Source organism: Dermacentor silvarum, chromosome 11, assembly GCF_013339745.2.
Source record: "Dermacentor silvarum isolate Dsil-2018 chromosome 11, BIME_Dsil_1.4, whole genome shotgun sequence".
Classification (NCBI taxonomy): Eukaryota; Metazoa; Arthropoda; class Arachnida; order Ixodida; family Ixodidae; genus Dermacentor; species Dermacentor silvarum.
Window position 1 is genome coordinate 36,833,476 of NC_051164.1, and position 5,982 is coordinate 36,839,457.

Consider the following 5,982-nt stretch of genomic DNA (forward strand, 5'->3'; position numbering starts at 1 on the left):
CCCAGTGTTCTTTTTTTTTTTTCTTCTTTTCCGGCGAGGTGTCTAGGTTAGGTGAATTGTTGCGGTCCTTAATAGGTAGAGCCGCAAGCTTTAGTATATAGCTTTGCGGTTTTCAGGGTCCCTCTTGGTAGGATGCAGCCGTTTACTGTAATGACTGAGCTCTGGAGCCCAGCAGGCCAGGACATGTCCATAGCAGACACCTTGCCAAGTCGCTTGACCAAACCTGTGGAACTTGCGACACAGGTGAGCCACCCACAGCACACCATGTGCTACAAATCTGTAAAGTTGCAGAAGGATGGTGACTGCTTACTCTGCACCTCCTCCATAAGATGTTACGAGGAGAATATATTCGGCAGTAGCTGGCTGGTACTCGTTAAACTACCCAGTAGAAAAACATAGGCTTCCGTCTAGCTCGAACGTTAGGTCATGGCCTCATCGCTGCCGTCTTCAGCGCTCAAACGTGACAGTATTTTCTTGTAATCGGGTAATTATCAAACCAAAATAAAAGCGGAAGCAGATGCTTCGTAGTTCGTATACAGCGGCAGCGGAAAAAAATTTGCAGAAGTGACCGATGACCGAAGCGGGAAAATTGCTGTACGTGATGCTCGTGTTCCTGTGCACACTGGTATCTAAAGTGCCAGCTAATTCATGTTTCAAAGAAGGAGTGCCTGGCACTCTCTTTCTAGACATGCTAGGAAACAACAGCGTCGCGTATCGCAGTTTATATGCTCGGGTGATTGGTCACTTGTGCTAATCTTTTTCCGCTGCAGCTGTATACGGTGCATATATGCTCCAAGCATTGCGGCGAACTCCCGTGGCGGAATCCGTCTACTTAAGCTTCATGTAGCATTAAAAGCACAAAAAACAACAGGAAAGAAAAATGAAAATGAAGCCCACGGACATTGTGCGTATAGTGCCGCCTCGTCTTCATCCGCCGCGCACAGTTCCGCTTTAAATTTCGCTTCATGCAGCTCAGGCCTGACGCTAAAAACTGCATAGGAAAGAGACACGGGAACACACTCCTTTCAAATCAACCGGAAGCAGACAACAGTTGCGTCATCGCTTTAAGGAGGCTAGACTGCAGCGGTGGCCACACGATGTAAAAGTTGAGAGAGAACACCGCGGCTAGAGGGGAGGATAGTGTTTAACAACTCGTACCTGTGTAATTATAGCCACCTGACAGTAAAGTATATAGTGGGAAATCATTTCATGAATGATTCCCTTTGTGCCAAGGCATACGACAAAAACCATTTCAGGCTCCCTTAAAAGCCGTCAACCTGTCATGTGGAACGGAATCTTCAACGTCGATGATGGAAGGGTAATTATTACTACGAGAGCCCTCTAATAGAAATTTTGCTACCTCTCCTGAATTTGTGACGCGAGAAGGACCTGACGTTGAAAGGGTATCCAGACTTTTTTGCAAGTACTTCGGCACTATATTTTGCCAAGTGCCCTTCGATACAATAGCCCTGAACGGTAGTTCTGGCTTGTTCGTCTTCATGAAAAATATCACATCCGAAGGTCCTCGCAAAAACAAAGCATTTATTCTAAATCATTAAAAAAGCCTTCTTGCTTTGCCACAACTAAGCCCATGCTATTTTTTTTGACAAATTTACAAATTGGACGTAACCTAGCCAGATTAAACGTTGTTCTCTCTTAAGCACCCAGCACGGTAGCGCAGTGGGTGTGGCGTTGCGCTGCTGAGCTTCGAGGTCACGGGTTCAACCCCAGCCACCGCGGACGCAATTCTAGGGGGGCGAAATGCAAACATGTTCACGTACTTAGAGTTAGGTCGCAAGTCAGAGACCCACGGTGGTCAAAATTAATCCGGAGTCGCCCACTACGGCGTGCCTCACAACGTGATTGTGGTTTTGGCGTGTAAAGCCCCAGAATGTAATTTGAATGGAATAGCGTCCACGCACTTAAAAACGCACTTAGCCTTTTCGACGTCGGGCGCTTGCCCGGACACAACTCGTGAAGCCGCCAGCTTTTCGGCACTGCGTATCCCATCACTCCTTAGAGAATCACGATTTCACATTGTGGTGGTTAGGGGGCATGTTATGTGGGGGCAAAGTAACGTTCTTGACTCAATTATCAGCTTGCAAATAGTTTCTGAACCCTTTTTTCCCTGCCTGTTGTAATGCTTTACGAAGCCACCGCGGTGTCTTCGGGGAAGTAATTAGGTCGCCTTGTTTATATTTCATGGAAACAGGGCACATGTTATGCGAACACGGCGTTTATCTGCTTTCGCTTCTACTATTTCACTCCAGCCGTTTTTACTATTTCAAACGCGGGCTCACTTACTTTCTCCTACTATCTTTGAAACTCACGGCCTTCGACTGGATAAACACCACCTTATTTATCTCGATATGAGCACTCTGACGTAGCAAGAAAACATGCTAAGTAGTCTCAGCGCTATTTAGAGATGGTATAGATGAATTATCATCGGCTATTTTCCCCTTTACAATCGCGTTCAGAGAGAAGAGGTAAGGTTAACCAGGGCTGAGCCCGGTTCACTACCCTGCATTGGCGAAAGGGTAAGGCGAGGAAACGATTAGGAGACTGAAAGTCGAATGTTCGTGCCACCGAAGTATAGTGAAAGTTCTTTGCCCTGCATCACAGATGGTCGCTCTGTCCCATTGCCTCTAGAAATCGCAGCAGTGCAGCAGTGATATAAAAACCCATGGTCACAGGATCTTGTCCAATGACACAGGTCGTCCGTCTATCTGGTTTAGATCTGTGCGAAGGACAATCAAAAAAACGGACAGTAGCTCAGAAAGTGTTCTACAGTTTCTTCGTCACCACAGGCGTTACATTCGGCGGTTATCGGTCATTCTAAACAAGAATTAGTACGCATTGATGAATGCAGCGTCAAGGCAAGCGGCATAGTACTGCTTTTTTTCCTTTAGTTTGGAAAAACCAGGTAACAAGTGCAGTGAATTTCGTAGAAGGGTCTAATGAATGCGACTAATGTCCAGTTAAGCGAGGGGTACAGGCCACGTCTGTAAAGTCAAATCATGCGCTAGGATGCTTAGGCACTCTGCTGCGTCAGTTCTCAACTAAGTTAGAGTAACAAGATTTGCTTCTTAATGTATTTTTCTATCACCTTCGTCGGCGTGGTCATTGTCGGAGATAACGGAATAACCCGGCAAGCGCTGAAACGCGTTATAATGTCCTTTCGTGATCACGAAGTAGTACGTGTCTCGTATCTCCCACACGAGTTGTTCACTAGACTCGCCCCGAATAGTTGACAAAAGACACTGTAGGGTCACCTTTGCGTCACAGAATATTTCCCACTGAATAGACGATTGCTGTTTAAGGAGGAGGAAGCAAGAGAAAAGGCAGAAGGCAGGGAGGTTAACCAGAATAACGTCCGGTTGGCTACCCTACACCGGGGGAATGGGAAGAGGGAACACAAAGATGACAGGGAGAGGGAGGAGGGAAGGAAAGAAGGGAAATGAGCGGTTATTTCGCTGACGCGTATGTTAGTGCACTAATAATCCCTAATAGCTGTTTAATATAACCAGCAGTGCCTTGGGGGCAATTAGCTCCGAGCCCGTCGGTGTTGTTTCATGGGAAATGTTGCACCTGATGCTGATTGGTCACGTTGGGATAACAACTGCGCCAGAGCTCTTGTTGAGAGCATCAGATATCCTTATATCGGTTGGGACATTAATGTGCTCAGCGGTTCGAAGTATCACGACGTTATTGATTTAATTATCTGCTTTTCAGTATACTTCCATTACTGGTTTCCTCTCCGTCACCTCTCTTCAGTATGAATTTTAAGATTTAATGACTGCAGTCCCGTGGGCACATTTGCACATATTCTACACTGCGAGTGAAGCTTTTCGAAGTTACAAACCCTCTAATAAAAACGGGTTTGTTGTGAAATGCTAGCGACCGCCCAAATCGCTCACACTGTTTGCGTGCATGTTTTCTGAGCATGGCTAATGACAGTCGGCATCTAAGAGAACATGGCACTAGGCCACCGCAGTCGGGCCCAAGTAGTGGTAGAGGGCCCGCCGCGGTTGAGGAATCGATTCTCACCGCCGCCGGGCACCCACTGGTTCAAAAGGGCACACGCATACCCTGGCCTGGCGTTCGGCTTCCTTCAGGGGTGATACGCTTGCGAAAGGAGCCTGCGCCCTAAATTCCCGTCGAAGCCCTCGTGAACACAAAAAAATTACACCATCTTCCCGTAGGGGAACCCTGAGTAGTATGTGAAGCAGCCATGGGGTCGACTCAAGTTCCCATTAGTTTTCAGATCAGCCTGTCGCCGCTGCCGTTTCGTGGCAGCGGCTCGAGCCCTCTTCTCCGCGGCGCTGTCCATGGCGCTGACACTGGCGTTGACGCTGGCGCTGTCCGTGGCAGTCATCGCGGTGTTGCGGCAGGAGAATGAGAGGACGAAGTGAATGATGAGTGGGCGAAGCACCGGGGATCATTCGGGCAAAACGCCGGAAGCGTTCTCCAGAAGCAGGAAGCTGGGTTCCGGAAGCGGAACCGGAAGTGAAATCGGAAGCGGAACCGGAAGTGGAAACGGAAGCAGCAGCCGGCTTCCGGTTCCGGAATCCGGAAGCCGGAGCTTGGCGTATATATACTATACATATACATACAAGAAGAGGAGGGGAGGAGGATGCGCATCCGCAGTGCGGATGTATACGCCGCACGGCGGATGGAGGGAGGAACATAAGCTGCTTCGCATCTAAAGACAGAGGCGAACCGCCCCCATGGCTGCCATTTCCCATCATCAACATCAGCAGCAGCCTATATTTTATGTCCACTGCAGGACGAAGGCCTCTCCCTGCCATCTCCAATTACCCCTGTCTGCCATTTCCCATGCGGTGCCCTAAATGCATTTATTGATGTGGGAACGCGTTCGGGTTGGAGACGAACACCCCTTTCCAAGCGATGACGTCCCATAATGGCCGAGCATCAGGCCGGGAGTGCACTTGTACCTATTTTACCGGTACGTACCCGGCCGCAGCACTTGCCTCCCATAGCCACGGTGGATGCTCAACAAGGCCATAGGCCACTGCCGTGGTGGCCTAGCGGTAGAGCTTTTGTGCTCACGAGAGATCACGCTGTCATTATCATGATGATGATATTGAAGGTTTCTGCATCTCATTTGACGCGGGGTGGTGGCATATCTCGCTAAGTTCATTCTTTTAACTGCTGTGTTTCTACGTCTTTAAGTACCTTGTTACGCTTGTAGAACGAATTTGAAAGGAACAAAGTCTGAGGGCGGGAGATGAAAACTTGCAATTAAACACCTACAAACTTGTGGCGGCCCCCTAGTGGAACAATAATGAGGAATTAACTATAGTATCAAAGTATCTTAATGTACAAATAGCAAATATTGTATCGGATACAGTTTGTTTTCCAGTACTTTGTATGTATCTCACAACCGAGTTTACAACGGCGAGTGCAAGTTCGAGCCATATTACGAGAGCGCCATAGTAGAAATTTGATTCATACGGCGTAAGATCATTGAGGCATTCAATATGAAAATGAGGGGATAGGGGTGCGTTAGCCACCCTTCAATTAATCAATCAGACAAGGAGTATAAGCCTATATACGCTCTCGTGCTACACAGGAACATGAATCATGTTGTCTACTCATAATAAACTCGGATGCAAGTATGCGCTCGTCTGCACCCTTCTTGCCTTGTGTGCCGTCAATCGCACAACTTGTACTAATTGTCTCAACTACTAATCGGCCCTGTATGGTGCATCTGTATCATGATACATCTGCGAAGTATCTTTGCCCAGCCCTGCTGTATAGCACCATGTATTCAAAGAGCAGTTACGCCTACTTTTATACCTGATAGTCCGCCTTGACTTGGAAGAAACACTTTTCGCTGCTTCTTGTTCAGTGGGACAGACTCTACGTGAAAGAAGGTTACAAAGACCAACTCACACTACAACAACAAGGGTCTTCATCGCTTTTTTTTTATGACACTGTGAACTATTTTCTTCATTTCCG